The following is a 17680-nucleotide window of genomic DNA, read 5'->3' on the forward strand; positions in this document are numbered from 1 at the left end:
TGCATAAAAAATCGATTTTTTATTAATCGATTATTTTTTTAGCATGAATAATCGATTAATAAATAATCGATTTTTCATAAAAAAAATAATCGTTTTTTTTTATTAATCGATTTTTTCCTAATTTTTGTATTAATTTCAAAATAAACACCCTAAATATTTTATTTTTCATGGTTTTTTAAATTAAAAATAAACAATAGAAATTATAAACACAAATTAACGTTTAAGAATAATCAAAATCGAAATTAACTTAATCTCGTTTTGATAGATTTTTGATAAATGCTAAGTATATTCCTTTTCAGTAGTACATTGCAGTATTTTTGTTGTCTTTTTAATTGTATGTAGTCTTGTGCTGCTGAATAAATTTAATTTACTTTTAAATTATGGTGTTCCATTCAAACTTGAGTTTATGTAAAATTAACTGCTTTTATCGTCCTTTTGATGTTTTGCAAAAAAACATCAATGTATCGAGTATATCAATACATGTTCAAATAATCGGATTCAATGTATCGCATAGTAAACATCGTTGTGTATCGAATATCCCTAATAGTTCAAGGTCCGGGTTATAAAAGACCAGACATAATGTCGGGAGGTGGCAGATAAAAAATCGATTATGATTGATTTTCAATTATAAAAATAATCGATTATTAATCGATTATTTTAAATATAAAAATCGCGTAAAAAAATCGATTTTTACTTTTAAAAAAATCGATTAAAATCGATTTTTTTAATAGTAAAAATCGATTAAAATCGATTTTTTTAATATTCGATTATTTTTCACATCCCTACCTCAAGCTATTGATGTATAAAAAATGTTGGTTTTTCGTATATTCACTATTGGTAAATTTAACTTTTTGTGGCAGAACCTAAATAAAGATTTGCTTCCAGTTTAAGATGATATTTTGATAGTTTTTCTTTAATGCAATTCATGATTATGATTCATAATAATAATTATATTTGAACTAACGAGTGCAAATATAATTATTAATTTATCGTAAAATAATAATTTTCAATTAACTCCTTATTTGTATTATACAAAATAATAATAATAATTTAGTGATAATAATTCAATTCAAGTAGCAATTTTTTATGCGAAAGGAAAAAGGAATATAAGAGTTGAAGAAAGGGAACGAAAGTTTGTATCGAAGTTACGTCAAAGCTAGAATCGTCAATGTTATTTTGTTATACTCTGATTTTTAATTCCGTAGGATTCTGACAGCTATCACTTATGATTTTTTGAAGTTGTACTTCTTTAGGCGCGTTATGAAAAATTGATGAGAGTGAAATTTTATGATGCGCGCGCACCTGTGACACAAAATTGGGAGTGTGATTATAGCGTGCGCGAGCGAGATAGGAATAAGACAATCTACAAGTAAAAAGAAATAGAATATGCGTGAAGTTTTGAATGACAATAATGATTAATGACATTTGTCATTTACCTTTTTAACCAATAAAGGAGTTTTAATTACTTTTTCAAAGAAATTTAGCAATGCTTTTTAATTATATTCAGAAGTGATTTGTGAAATTGAATATTTTAATCAATACTAATGAATATTAGAAAATATTTGTGAAAAACTGACATTAACCCTCCTAAGTGCTTCAATACAATTGAGGTTAACTATCCGTAGGTATGTATTATTATTATCGAGTAATGTTTTGATTAAAAAATTAACCACATTGTTTAATCAAAACGTAATTTTTCAGATTTAATCTAGCAAATATAAGGACAAGAGACAAAAACAATTGATGAATCAGTGAAAGTGCACTAAATTGAATATAAAAAAAAAGATGTCTTCTCTGAGATCTTATCGCTGTGAAACATCAAAAACTGGAAGTGGAACAAAGTCACCATCACCTTCTCCAGACACAATGGACGTGGCAGAGATGTACGCAACAGTTTGAAGTCGATTTCAATGAATTTGATTGTGAAGGTGCCGAGGTAGGAATGTTAATTATAAATATGATGTATGGTGATGTTCAAGGTTCAACCTCTCAAGCATAAGCATAATATGCTCACAACAGTACTTTATTCTCCTACAGGGTAGTCAGAGATATTCTAATACTTCAAAACATCCATGTTGCACTTGTAGTACCAAAACTCTGTCCAGCCAGAAGTGAGCCCATTCCCACTTATAATGGATAGTGGGTATAATACACCTTAACACCTGAATGCGAACCACTCAACATGATGAACTTAAATTAATAGATGTTATTTATATATTTTGGGATATTACAAATAAAATCATTTTGGAAACAATTGATATCCCAAAAGCAAATAAAGCGAACAATGATAAGGTAATAAATCAGTTTTGACATAACTTGAATACTAGAAAAGCCAGACAAAGGTGTGCACAACAGTGACAACATAACTTAACAATTTCATTATTTTGTAGGATTATAATCGAAAGGGTAAAGAAAATCATGTCAATCTGAATAACAAGAATCCCCAAACAACTCCAAAGAAACCTACAAGGAAGACACCGGTATTATTTTTAAATTATCTCTATCTCTAAATAGATAAAAGAAAGATGCTATCCAGGTCTGTAGCATGTGCAATTAGTTGTTTTCTAAACTACACAACGGGTTTTGATCTGACTAACATATAGACTGTTCTTCCAGGAAGGATTTTTATAATATGAATTATAAATTTTTTAAGTTTTGCATGGACAGAACTTATATTAATATTCTCTTGTTTGTTGCAGAAAGCAAGTAGTAGTTTTAGTTTTGGAGAAGCCTCGTATCAAGATATGCATAGCTTTCGGGCTCTGGAAAATGAGCGGCTTCAAATAGAACATAAACATAGAGTTAAGAATATGGCAGAGATGCACAACCAAGTAATGATTAATTTAAAATTACAAACCGAAATTCTGATGCAGACATTAGAGTCACTTAAAAATAAATAGTATAATGAAATAAAAATGTTTTAAAGATAAATAGTGTTTTATTTGTTTAAATAACTTAATTGTTAAAACAACCTAAATTAAGAACTACAGTCAAAACCGGTTATAACGACATTGAAGGGACCGTATAGTTGCCGACGTTATATCCGATAGTCGTTATAAGCAATGTCATATATTATATATACACAAGTATAGTTCATATGTATGTACAATACATACAAGTTATATTATCATAGTTATCTATCTAGAATAGGTAGGTATGGGTTATAATATGGTATGTTAATATTATAATATGTAAACGAGTCAAAAAGAAACAAAAATATTTATTACGAAATAATTAGGTACAAAAGTAATCAGTCATTTTGGTCTGTTTTTTTTAGCCCAGTCTCAAATATTTTTTGCATTTTACGTTTCATACGCCTCAAGGTATTTGGCCGTGTTGTGCCGGCTTATAGAATAGCACCTCCCCATCTCTACCCGTGGGTGTCGTAAAAGGCGACTAAGGGATTTTTAAGGCGTAGGGCAGTGACGACCCCATCGCCCGCTGGTGGGATATTTGAACAATAACTATTTCCACCAGCGCAGTCAGTTAGTCCAAGTAGTGGGAGTGTCATGCTGCGTAAGCAGCCGAATGAGCCGACACGACCGGGGTAATACCACTCTCCCATTGAAAAAAAGCGTGAAGTGGCCCACGCAGGACGTGTGTCGCGTTTCGTTTTATATTGTGGGATTCCCGGAAGCTCATTTCCTTCCTCTCCGAATCATCATGGCAGCGTTATTAAATAGAACTTTTTTACCCCAGGAGGGTACCTGCACTTCTAGTACAGGAGAATCCGTCCCTGGGTGTACTCACTCAGGCTGTCCCGCGTATTCTGGGGGGGACAAAATACCGCTCAACTGCAGAGGCAAATCTAGAAATAAACTCACGGTAACACAATTTAACACAGACTTTACTAACATTAGGGGGCTTCAATCTAATTTAAATCCCGTCCACTTTCACCTCGAGACGGCTAAGCCGGCCTTATTGTTTCTAACGGAGACCAAGATAGTTCCCTCGTCTGTTGAACATTTGCACTATCCAGGCTATTGTCTTGAGCATAATTTTAGGCCACAAGCCGGTGTATGCGTTTACATTCGTGAGGATATAAATTTCCGTCGCCTCTTACATTTGGAAGAATCCGATCTTTCTACCTTGTGGGTACGCGTAGAATGTGCTGACCATCCCCGCATATACTGCTGCCTTTACAGGTCACACAGCGGCAACACCGAGGTCGATCGACTTATAGAACATGTCCAAACTGCACTCGATTCCCTTCTGTCTCTATCGCCTGCTGAAGTCGTTATACTGGGTGATTTCAATGCCCATCATTCTGAGTGGTTAAATTCTCGTACGACCGACTATTCGGGAAGAGGCTTCCATGATTTCGCTCTTGCATATGCTTTAACTCAACTGGTCACAACGCCTACGCGAATACCAGACCGAGCTGACCATCAGCCTTCGTTATTAGATCTTATGCTGACTTCTCACCCAGACTTCTATGAGGTTACTGTGGATGCCCCACTTGGGTCCTCCGACCACTGCTTGGTGCGAACCGTTGTGCCAATTAGGCGTCGAACCCGCCCGCAGTTTTCGGAATGCCGTCGTGTCTGGCATTACAAATCGGCCAATTGGGATGACATGCGTCATTTCTTTGCAGCATACCCATGGTTGCAAGTCTGCTTCAAGGGTAGTGATCCTGACGCCAGCGCTGAATCTGTCGCCGATGTGGTGCTACAAGCAATGGAACTCTATATCCCTTACTCTATGGTCCCCATTCGTGGTAAATCTCGGCCATGGTTTGGCCACTCTTGCAAAGAGGCTTCCCGTCTTAAGCTAGAGTACTATAAAATCTGGGCTCACGCAATGGCCATAAAGGATCCCGATGTAGCTCTCCATAAAAAGAAATTTAACGCAGCTACCCGAACCCTTAAACGAGAAATTTTTAAAGCAAAATCGGAACATATTGGCAGAATTGGTGAAAAGCTCGCGAAATTGCCCTCTGGAACTCGAGCCTTTTGGTCATTGGCGAAGGCAACTCAGGGAAACTTTTGTCAGCCCTCTTTACCATCCTTGCGAAAGGAGGATGACTCGATGGCTCACTCGGCGAAAGAGAAAGCAGAGCTCCTTTGCTCTCTCTTTGCTTCTAACTCCACGCTCAATGACTCAGGGACCTTACCGCCCACTATTCCGCATTGCGGGTTTTCTATGCCTGAAGTTCGATTCGAACAGATTGGTGTGCGGAGGGCCTTAATCTCCCTTGATACCCACAAGTCAAGTGGTCCTGACGGCCTTCCCTCGATCGTTCTTAAGACCTGTGCTTCTGAGCTGACTCCGGTGCTTACACGGCTCTTTCGACTCTCGTACTCCTCGGGCGTAGTTCCAAGCTCATGGAAGACTGCGCATGTTCATCCCATTCCCAAAAAAGGTGACCGCTCTGAACCATCCAGCTACAGACCTATCGCAATCACTTCTTTATTTTCAAAGGTAATGGAGTCTATCATCAATAGGCAGCTCTTGCGATATCTGGAGGAGCACCAGCTAATTAGTGATCGTCAGTATGGCTTTCGCCGTGGCCGCTCGGTTGGTGATCTTCTTGCCTATCTAACTCATAGATGGGCCGAAGTTGTGGAAAGTAAGGGAGAGGCATTGGCCGCTAGCTTGGATATAGCTAAGGCCTTTGATAGGGTTTGGCATAGGGCGCTTCTTTCGAAACTACCGTCATACGGTTTGCCCGATGGCTGGCAAATTTTCTTGTAGGACGTAGCATTAAAGTCCTAGTTGACGGAGCGTGTTCCAATCCTAGACCCATCAATGCAGGCGTTCCGCAAGGTTGTGTCCTTTCGCCGACCCTGTTCGTTCTGCATATCAATGACCTGTTGAATATCGACAACATCCATTGCTATGCAGACGACAGTACCATCGACACATTATATTCCGGCCATCCGAACATGTCTCGATCTGAAGTCGATGAGAGTCGCAACATACTTGTTCTCGAAATTGAGTCGATTCTGGAGAAGGTTTCTGTGTGGGGTAGTAACAACCTTGTTAAGTTTAATCCTACAAAGACTCAGGTTTGTTCGTTTTCTGCCAAGAAAGATCCTTTTGTCGTATCTCCCCAATTTGAAGGCGCTCTCCTTAGTTCGTCACACAGCCTCAGTATCCTTGGGGTTGGCATTTCGAAAGAAGTCCAATTTCGCAGTCATCTGGAAGAAAAAGCCAAACTGGCTTCCAAAAAGCTGGGTGTTTTGGGTAGGGCTAAGCAGTATTTCACTGAGGTGCAACGTATGCAGCTCTACAAAGCTCAAGTACGACCTCATATGGAATACTGCTCGCATCTCTGGGCCGGTGCTCCCAAATACCAGCTTCTTCCTTTTGACCAAATTCAGCGAAGGGCTTGTCGAATTGTCAATCTCCAATGTCTTACTGATCGGCTTGATTCTCTATCGCTACGCAGAGACATTGCGTCTCTTTGCGTTTTTTACAAAATTTATTACGGAGAGTGTTCTGAAGAATTGTTTGGGTTGATCCCTCCTGCCTCTTTTCAACACCGTACGAGCCGAACGACCTCTAAATTTCACCAGCATCATCTTGATGGTTGGAGGTCTTCCACGGTCCGCTTCACTAGGCATTTTCTTTTGCGAACTAGCGAACTGTGGAATCGGCTCCCGGGGGGGGTCTTCCCTCAGAGATACGACTCCAAATTTTTAAAAAACGAGCCTACTCCTCCCTCAAAGGCCGGCAACGCACCCACTAAAATGGGTGTCTATGGGCTGCGTGGACTACCCTTTTTGGTCGTCCCGCAAGCTCGTTTGCCCCCCTATTATATAAAAAAAAAAAAAAAAATAAGGTATGAGTATCACCAGTATCAAACTGTTCGTTAAAGGCAACAAATTTTTTTAAGAGCCTCGGAAATCGTTGTTGGCTGAAAGTGTTCGTTGGGATAAAGTGCGTAGGTTATAATATGCCTAAATATTCATTCAACGCCTCTAAATAAGATTTAAAATCGTTTGGATTGTTTTGTTTTGCTGAGACAAGAAGCGGTTGGTCGTTATAGCCGATTAATATCGATAAAATTTCGTCGTTGTAAGCGATATGTCGCTGTATCCGATGTTGTTATAAGCGGTTTGTTTACTGAATAGTTTACTAGGGATTCGGACGGGACCGTACAATCTGGTTGTAATAACCGATAGGTCGTTGTAAACGATGTCGTTATAAACGGTTTTGACTGTATCAACCTATCAATTTTGATTTTGAAATATGGCTATATTGTGCAATACTGCCAAAGCTACAATATACATCTTAGTGTTTGGTGGAGATGTTCTAAATATATAATACTATATACTTTTAACTTAATAGAATTTATGTTACACTTAATGTAAGAGAATAATAATAAATATTTATTTATTAAATTTTTCAAATGTAAACTGAACTTTATTGACTATAATGACTCCTTTTCCAGTCTTTATTTAATTGTAATTAATTATTTGCATGCAATCAAAAACTATTTTTAATAATGCCAAAGAAGTATAACTTCTTACGCGCGTACATAAGTACACGCACCCTTTTTTTAAAATTAATTTATTAGCCGGATACAAAGTCCATTGGCATTTGGCACTATCACTTACGGTGCGTTTTCCAATTACAGCACTAGAGCGCATTTTGCGGCATAATGCTCAACGTTGAGTGTTCCAACTACAGCAACGCTTCGCACAATAATTGAGCACTCTCAAAACGAATGCTCTCGCCTGCTTCTCGCAAACAATACCAACACAGTGACAGAAAATTGATCAGTATTTTTCTTTAAGTTGGCATTTATCGAAATTTTCGTTAGTAAATACTATAATTATTGTTGAAAAATTTGTAAGGCTTTCGTTTCGTCGTAGATTTTGAAAATAATTAAAGTTATTTCAAACTGCTAAAAAAAATAAATATTAGTATGGATGAAGGTATAAACAGTTACTTTTTTTATATTCCACATTTAAAATATGAATACAATTTTATTTTAAAATTCGGATTCGGTAAACAAATTTACTTTACTATTTATTATTAAAATAAGCGTAAAAAGTTTTCAACCAATTATTATTGTTAACCACATTATTTATACATTAATGAGGTTGCTAACTCTATTCAGAACATTTTTTTCTCAACACTGACTTAGCGCACTCTGCTGATGCATTTGAAAACTAATTCACGTTCCAATTAAGCTTCAGCATTATGCGGCATTGTCGCATTATGCTCTGTAATTGGAAAACGCACTGTGTGATACATGCAAATATATAAATTTATCCAATAATCAAGGATAATTTTTGAAAATTTTACTGTGGCGAATTTGGGGTTTGAAATTTAGATGAAAACTTTAATTATTCTGTTCATGAGTTTATTAATTAATTATAGGCTATTAGAACTTGAAAATGGTTCCAAATACTGCATATCCATAAAAAAGTATTTATATGAAGAGGAAGACGCAGTATTCAATATAAACCTATCCTCCTGCATCTCAATTAACTGATCTTGTTCTATGAACTGATTTTCAATTTTTATTAGTCGTTCACAAGATTTTCGCCATTCATCGATCCCTACTTGAGAGTAAGCTTCTTAAATCTCTTCCCTGTTAAAAATGTTATGTTACTTGCAGGTATATTAACGTTTTTACCCGCATGTTTTTGTTCCATTATTCCCCAGATTAATTCTATGGGGTTTAACGTACAATGATATGGTAGGAGCCTCAAGACTTCGTGGCCGTGTGATTTAAAAATCTCATCTATCTGATATTTAGGTTTTTTTTCAATTCTAAATCAAAACCACCTTTCCTCTTTTTACCGGGCGTACTAAATACGCCTCTGTTAGATCTACCCTCGGCAACAATTCGTCTTATGGTAGTATTAGAAACCCCTGAAATAAACCAAAGTTTATATAATTACATAATATAATACACACGAAAATCCAATAAACCAAAGTATCAAGACGTATCATTCCTACTAACCAGTCAACACTTGCACATGGCTCAATATCGATGATTGTGCATGTTCTGCACCTTGTTGATCAAGTATTCTTTGATAAACATTGAAAACAATACTTCTTGCTTGCGATCGAAGAGGTTTCTTCGACATTTTCACCACTTTTTAAAGGAAATTTGAAGCCAAAACAAAAACAATTCCGCGAATGTTGACAACTGAAATTTTTTTTTTGTTGCCATATGAAAATCGCTGATTTTTAATTTTTTTTTGCCATCAGATTCTGGTAGGGAGTTTGTAAATTGTAAGGCAAATTAAATTACCAAAGAAATTTTTAAATTTTTACTTAAAACTGGCATAAAGTTATTGCCATAATATTAAAAAAAAATATATATAATATTAATTTCTCATTGTACCTTTTAACTTTAATTTAAAATAAGAGTTAAGTTTAATAGTTCAATTGTAATAATATTCTTCCTATCAAAAGATGTATTATTCGGTTCTTAAATAAACTATAATATGTATATATCAAAAAGTTGTTTTGATATCACATTAACGTGTACTGAAGTGAAACTTCTTAAGGCGCATGAGGGTAAATTTTTTACTTATTAATTACAATAATAAAAATATTAGCGCCACGAAGATGTTTTTGTGGAAGAATTGAGAGATTGAGAGAGAGTGAGAAAAGGCGAACGTAGTATGAAGCAAATAGCCATGGAGTGAGAGGTGGGAGAGAGCTATAGTGAGAAAGATTGAGAGAGAGTAAGGGAGATCAAGAAAAATTACACGTTATGGTTGATGTATTCGTCTAGTAGTTACATATTAGAACTTTAGATGACAATTCTGTCGCATAACGTCATGTGCATTAAACGCAGAATATTTTATTTATTTATATTATTATCATAAACAAAAAAAAAAGATAAATTTAAGTATGTTGTCCTAAAGACGAAGTTGTTCAGAGTAAGTAATATATCTGTTATCTTTTGTTAATTTACAATTTTTATGCTAATTCGTTTGTAGGTTAGGAAGCTTTAATATAAATTACAATATTGGCCAAGATAGTCGGAAAGTACGTTGTGAAGTCAAGCAGTATAAAACAAATTTTAAAAATCATAACAGTATTTTTTTCAAGCTTTAAAGCGAAATGCGGATAATATTCAAAGACAAGTTTTATGCGAACTCCTCTATCTTTTTTGACTTGGGAAATAATGGAAGAATTATTTATAACAAGCGGACCCGACAGACGTTGTCCTGTCCTAACTATGAATATTGATTACAAATTGGTATAATTAATTAAAAAATATTGCAGAAACAAAGTGTTTATTATTCTAATGCTTTATGTTATACAACATTCTTTGTTTGTTTTTCTGGCTCGCATATTATTATATTATTTATTTTAAGCGATATTCATTTTTCTTACATCCTCTTTGACGATATTTGCAGCACGCATTCTGTCAATGTTATGTCAAACGCCATAAGGTTATATCAAAAAGTTCGAATTGTATGGTGGTTAAGTATTCTTAAATTTTCTAATTTTCCGCGCAATTTTTTTTATTTTTTTCTTTTTTAAGAACCTTCTCCTGACAATTACAAACACAACAAAAAAAAAATCAGACAAATCGGTCAAGCCGTTTTCATGTTATGTCGTGACAACGGAAAACGGGTTTCATTTTTATATATATAGATTATTATAAATAAGGCTTTTATTGATCATATGAATATAAATCTTATCTGCCCTGTCCTGTGAGATATGGTTTTAAGTCATTCCTTTTCTAAAATTAATAAAACGTGGTTTATGGTTTTGACAGATAAGGGACCCTTAACTTGACTATGGATGCTTGGGTTTAATCCATGTTTTTTTATATGAATATCCTATACTACACTGGTAGTGTTGTGCGTCATTATTAAAAATAATATCACAATAAATGGTATTGAAATTTATATAAAGTGTAAAAAAACGATGATATTCAAAGTAAAAGCATATAAATGTAAATAAACGCAATAAATGAAAATACTGGTATTACTGCATTGCAAAACACCATAGCATTAAAACCAGTTTAAGAACTAGATACTAACTCTCATTTTTATTTCTTTACCCCTATTATCCAAACCACTGTTATCCACCATTACCAAAACTTTGACATGCCCACACAGCCATCGAAACAATTTATATTAAAAAAATCCCAAAACAAGCAATTATAGTACCATGATTTAATTGTCAAAGCCAAATCCTCTACTATTTACTGATCCACTGTAATACCGTCGTTGAATCCGTCCATAGCACGATCTTGTTTGGTTCAATTCTGTGACCTTCTGTAATGGCCACAGCTAATCTCGCTCCGATAAGGGCTGCCTGTAGTTCTAGCCGCGGTATACTCTGTGACTTAATAGGTGCCACCCGTGCTTTTGCTGTGATGAGTCTGACATCAATTACATCGGTTCCAATTCGCCAATATGCCACGCTCGCATGTGCTTGTTCAGATGCGTCACAGAATACATGCAATTGTAGCTCAGCTCCCCTCGTGTAATTATACCATCTAGGTATCTTCAGTGTTTTTACATTTTCTAACTGACACAACCACTGTTTAAACTCCGAAGCTTGGTCAGTAGGAATTTCTTCATCCCATCCTGTCTTCAATCTCCATAAGTGTTGTAGAATTATTTTCGCCGTTACGGTATAATAACTTATTAACCCTAATGGATCAAAAACTGACATAACGGCTCCTAAAGCTTCTCTTTTAGTCGGCTGCCTAATTCCCTGCTTCACTTCTTGAGGAACTCTGTGGAGGCTTGTGTTAAAGGAAAGTACGTCTTCTGCGGCCTCCCAAATTATTCCTAATGTCTTCTCATAATACAAGGGTGTGGTTCCCAACTCTTTGGGGCTTGTAGAGCGAAGCTCAGGAGGCGTAGCTTCCACTATCCTTTGTGAGTTTGAATTCCATCCAGCCAATGTAAACCCAGCATAGCTATGAACTTCAATCACTTCTTGCATTGTTTTTATGGCTTCGTCTTCGGTATCAAAGCTATCTACGTAGTCATCCATATAATGATTTTTTGTTATAGCATTATAAGCGTTCGGATGTGTAGTACGGTAGCACGAAGCGTTGTAATCCCTTACGCTGTGTGCTAGGAATGGCGAGCTCTTAGCGCCAAATATCAATGAAGTCATTACGTATTCTTTTGGGGGCTTATCTCGATTTTCACCCCGCCATAGAAACTTTTGAGCAACTTGATCGTCTTCGTTCACTTTAATCTGCAGGAACATTTCTCTAATGTCGGCTGTTGTCGCGTATTTTCTCTCGCGAAACATAAATAATATACCAGGCAATGATTGCAATAAGTCTGGCCCATCTAGTAGCTCATCGTTCAAGCATACTTCATTTGATCTTGCCGCTGCATCAAATACTAGACGAACTTTTCCCGGTTTATTAGGGTTGGTTACAGCAAAATGAGGTAAGTACCACTCTTTTGATGTCAATATTCTGATTCTTTCAACAGGGTGGGCGTAATTCTTCTCCAACAGGTTATTTATTTGTTTTGTATATGACTGTTTAAACTCGTCCGACTGATCCATTTTCCGTTCAATGCTTTTAAGCCGCTTAAATGCCATATTATAGCTTTCTGGGAATTTCGTGTTATCAGTCTTCCACGGCAATCCCAGGTAGTAACGCCTTTCCCGTTTCTCTATTGTTGTATTGAACAATTGAACTGCACGTGCGTCGGCACTTGTTAACCTTTTTTTATTATTTATACCCAAGGCATCTATTGCAAAACTTTGTTTTAATATCGCCTCTAGACGCTCATCTATTGTTTCTTTGTAAACGTCTATTTCTGCCGCCTTTTTTATGCAGTGTAAAACACGTTCGTTGTCTTCCATTAAACTTCGTATAGGTGCTGTACCATGTAAAATCCAGCCTAATCGTGTTAAAGAAGCAGCCGGTTCATTTTTCTTCCCACTGTACACTTTTCGGGAAACGATGAGATGCCAATTGTCTGTTCCAATTAACAATTGTGGTTTAGCTTCGCCAATCATTTGTTGGAGTGGTAACTTAACCAAATGTTTGTAGCGCAAATTATCCGAGCTAATTCTTTGGCTACCAATATCGAAATCACGCATCGTTCGGGCTTTCAAAGTGTAATTAGCCCCTCCATCGTAGCGACTAATGTCAATTTTGACGTGTTGGCTCTCAAAATCTTTCGTTTGAGAACTAACTCCTTGAATTTTCAGCGGCTTGCTTGGCCCGCTCACACCTAATTCGTGGGCTAACTTTTCCGCGATAATTGTAATAGTCGAACCTTCGTCCAGTAGGGCATGAGTTTTTACGATCTTTCCATTTCGGCCTCTCACAGTTACGGGACATACTTTCAGTAAGACGGCTTGACATTCATCCTTTGCAGTCACAGAGGTCGACATAACAACTTCAGCCTCTGAGTTAGATGTTGATGGTTGCACCAACAATGGTTGTTGTTGTGGCTTGTGTACTACCCAATGCAACAACCTATGGTGCGCTTTTTCACACCCATCAATACCACATCGCTTTTTCCTGCACTGTGATCGTCGGTGATATTCTTCTAGGCACAAAAAACATGCCTTCGTTTCTCTCAATCTATCCCATCGTTGATTAAGATTCATTTTCAAAAACTCTTCACAATGAGTTGCATGATGGTTGCCGTTACAGCATAGGCATCTGAGTTTCTTCTGTGTTGAGTAAACGCGCTCATTCGTTTTTGATCTAGGTTTACTTGTACCTAGCGATGTCGCTGTTTCTATCTTACGGCTATAGTTGAAAGTGAGTTGTAAGTTCGCTTCTTCTAAGAGGTATTTTGAGAGCGTAATGAGAATTGGTTCTTTCTCATTACTATTAGCCTTACCATAGTCCGTCCATCTAGCCTGATAGTGTAGGTTAAGTTTAGACACTATTTCTCGGACTAAGGCACCGTTACTCGTGTAGCTACGATCGTTTACACTTTTCAATAGCCACGCGATGTTTTGCACTTTTATTGCAAACTGGTTAAATTCAACCGCTGTATATCCCGGTCTGGGTAATCGCTTTATTTCTTCCAGCGCTTTATCAATTATGATCTCCGGTCGGCCATAACACTGATCTAGTGCATTCATAATAAGCTCGGGATCGCAAGCAGTACTCAATAATACGGCGACTGTTTCTTTAGCGGCTCCCATAAGACATGTGCGTAATCTTGCCATGTTTTCCGCTTTAGAGTATTTGTAGAGCTTCGTGGAGTCTTCATAAGCAACTTTAAAGTAAAGCCAGTCGCAGACATTCCCGTTAAACTGCGGCAGATCTTGAGCATGTCGTACAGGGGGTCTGTTTGTAGCTATTTTTTCAAAGGCTCCGATGAGCCGTTCCATCCCTTGATCATGGGATCGCGTTCTCGGCACGGAGGCCACTTCGATAGGTGATATGGGCCGTTCTTTTTCCCACGACACATTGTGTTTCAATGGCTCCTCGCGTTCTGGGAGCGCTTTGTCTTCTTCCCTATCACCTTGAGATAGATTATTCACGCCGCTATGACTTCTTAGCCATCTTTCTACCATAGCAGCGGAGTTGTTTCCGTTCCGCTGTTCTGGCAAGCATTCGACGATACTCTCTTCGTCGTCTGCTCTGGGTAAGTCAACAGCGATTTGCTTCTTTAACAATTTCATTTCAAGCTCCATCTCTTGTTCCATTTCCTGCTTCTTTAATTCGAACTTTTTTCTTAAATGTTCTTTTTCTAATGCGACCAAGCGTTTTTGGACTTCGTATTCAACTTGCCTTACACGGGATGCTTTCGACCTCATTGTATTTCTTGAGGTCTGTGATGCTGAACCCACAGGTAACAACCTTGAATCAACGGCTTCATTCTTCCGTATTGATTCAACTGACTCCCTGTCGTGTGTAATATCGGCTGGTCCACGTTCTAGGACTTTCGATGGTGATTCTAACGGCACGCGTTCTGTCCGTATATCTTCATCGATTTCTACTGCCCTCATAGCTTGTCGGCTTCTTGTGTTCATTTTGAAGTCGATTGTATTCTTCGCTTCGATGAACTGGTGGACAATGCTTTCCGTCGGCGACCCACAGCAGCAATACGTCGATGCTGCGAGTCACTTTGTACAGGCGATGAAGTCAACCCTCTGCACGTACTCCTGGGATCGCAGGTAGTACTGCCGATGAAAATCTTCCTGGGATCGCAGGTAAATTCTTCCTTCTTCTCGGCGTCGATGCGTAGAGTATTATTCTTCTGGTTATCCGGCTCGAAGGACCAAACTATAAGCGTACGGTGTCGATCTGGCCACCGCCGCTATTCTTGAAATGAAACTCGGAGTGGAGTTTCATTACACACGATTTACTCACACTTTAATATTATTATTAATATTTTTCTACTTGGTATTATTATTATTTATTTTATTTTATTAGAGGCGCAAACTAGGTGCAGGTAATTCTAGGTGGCAGAATGACCAGCGCTGTGGAACTTTTTGCTCCTCAGCATGGGAACCTTAAGTTGGCGGGGGGAAATTAATTTTTTGCACTTTTTTTTGGCTCTATCAACTGTTCGTTATTTGTTCTTCATTGTTCTATCAAAAAAGATTAATGTGTGTGCAGTTTCTTTTAATTATTATTTTAATTATTATATAATATTGTTTATATTTTTTATTATTTTTATTATTTTTATAGATATTAGTTAGTGAACTACATTCATTGGTGGGATATTTATTAGCGATGTAAAAGCGATTTAAAATAATATTAAATAAATAAATGAAATGAAATGAAATTATAAATAATAATATATACTTAGTTACGTACGTACACACATAGCAACGGTCGGGTTTCTAGTACAGCGTGCGCGCGGGCGCACCGGAGGCCGTCGTCGGTCGTTAGAGTCCAGTTGAGCGCATTAATGTTTATCGTAGAGCGTTGAGAGTCAGTTTTCATTTTAAGATTGATGTGTTCATTAATATGTAATGTAAATAAGCACTAAGGCTGTCAGGACTATGCCTGATATGTGTTAAAAAAACACATCTTTCGGGACAGCGCCCGTTGTACTCATAAAAGAGCACCAGAACTAAGGCTGTCAATACTATGCCTGATATGTGTTCAAAGAACACATCATTCGGGACAGCACCCGTTATACTCATAAAAGAGCACCAGCACTAAGGCTGTCAGGACTATGCCTGATATGTGTTCAAAGAACACATCATTCGGGACAGCGCCCGTTGTACTCATAAAAGAGCACCAGCACTAAGGCTGTCAGGAATATGCCTGATATCTGTTAAAAAAACACATCTTTCGGGACAGCGCCCGTTATACTCATAAAAGAGCACCAGCACTAAGGCTGTCAGGACTATGCCTGAAATGTGTTCAAAGAACACATCATTCGGGACAGCGCCCGATATACTCATAAAAGAGCACCAGCACTAAGGCTGTCAGGACTATGCCTGATATGTGTTAAAAAAACACATCTTTCGGGACAACACCCGTTATACTCATAAAAGAGCACCAGAACTAAGGCTGTCAGGACTAAGCCTGATATGCGTTCAAAGAACACATCATTCGGGACAGCGCCCGTTTTACTCATAAAAGAGCACCAGCACTAAGGCTGTCAGGACTGCGCCTGATATGTGTTAAAAAAACACATCTTTCGGGACAGCGCCCGTTATACTCATAAAAGAGCACCAGCACTAAGGCTGTCAGGACTGCGCCTGATATGTGTTATAAAAACACATCATTCGGGACAGCGCCCGTTTCACTCACAAAAGAGCACCAGCACTAAGGCTGTCAGGACAAAGCCTGATATGCGTTCAAAAAACACATCTTTCGGGACAGCGCCCGTTGTACTCTCAAAAGAGCTCCAGCACTAAGGCTATGTCAGGGACTGCGCCTGATTTGTGTTCTTTCAGGTGAGCACCGGTAACACTCTCAAAAGAGCTCCAGCACTAAGGCTGTGTCAGGGACTGCGCCTGAAATGTGTTCTTTCAGGGCAGCACCCGTAACACTCTCAAAAGAGCTCCAGCACTAAGGCTGTGTCAGGGACTGCGCCTGATTTGTGTTCTTTCAGGTCAGCACCCATAACACTCTCAAAAGAGCTCCAGCACTAAGGCTGTGTCAGGGACTGCGCCTGATTTGTGTTCTTTAAGGTCAGCACCCATAACACTCTCAAAAGAGCTCCAGCACTAAGGCTGTGTCAGGGACTGCGCCTGATTTGTGTTCTTTCAGGTCAGCACCCGAAACACACTCAAAAGAGCTCCAGCACTAAGGCTGTGTCAGGACTGCGCCTGATTTGTGTTCTTTCAGGTCAGCACCCGTAACACTCTCAAAAGAGCGCCAGCACTAAGGCTGTGTCAGGGACTGCGCCTGATTTGTGTTCTTTCAGGTCAGCACCCGTAACACTCTCAAAAGAGCTCCAGCACTAAGGCTGTGTCAGGGACTGCGCCTGATTTGTGTTCTTTCAACACATCTTTCAGGTCAGCACCCGTAATACTCATAAAAGAGCACCAGCACTAAGGCTGTCAGGACTAAGCCTGATATGCGTTCAAAGAACACATCATTCGGGACAGCGCCCGTAATACTCATAAAAGAGCACCAGCACTAAGGCTGTCAGGACTGCGCCTGAAATGTGTTCTTTCAGGGCAGCACCCGTAACACTCTCAAAAGAGCTCCAGCACTAAGGCTGTGTCAGGGACTGCGCCTGATTTGTGTTCTTTCAGGTCAGCACCCATAACACTCTCAAAAGAGCTCTAGCGCTAAGGCTGTGTCAGGGACTGCGCCTGAAATGTGTTCTTTCACATC

General features: G+C 38.2%; 1 long non-coding RNA gene across 1 annotated transcript; it reads left to right on the forward strand.

Annotated features, from left to right (window-relative positions):
* Positions 1–1603: 1603 nt before the first annotated feature.
* Positions 1604–2290, forward strand: LOC125059191. Its single transcript, XR_007118611.1, has 3 exons — positions 1604–1625; positions 1702–1936; positions 2038–2290. It is a non-coding gene; the product is annotated as an uncharacterized LOC125059191 (long non-coding RNA).
* The last annotated feature ends 15390 nt before the right edge of the window (positions 2291–17680 follow it).

This window comes from Pieris napi, chromosome 19 (genome assembly GCF_905475465.1).
Source record: "Pieris napi chromosome 19, ilPieNapi1.2, whole genome shotgun sequence".
Taxonomy (NCBI): domain Eukaryota; kingdom Metazoa; phylum Arthropoda; class Insecta; order Lepidoptera; family Pieridae; genus Pieris; species Pieris napi.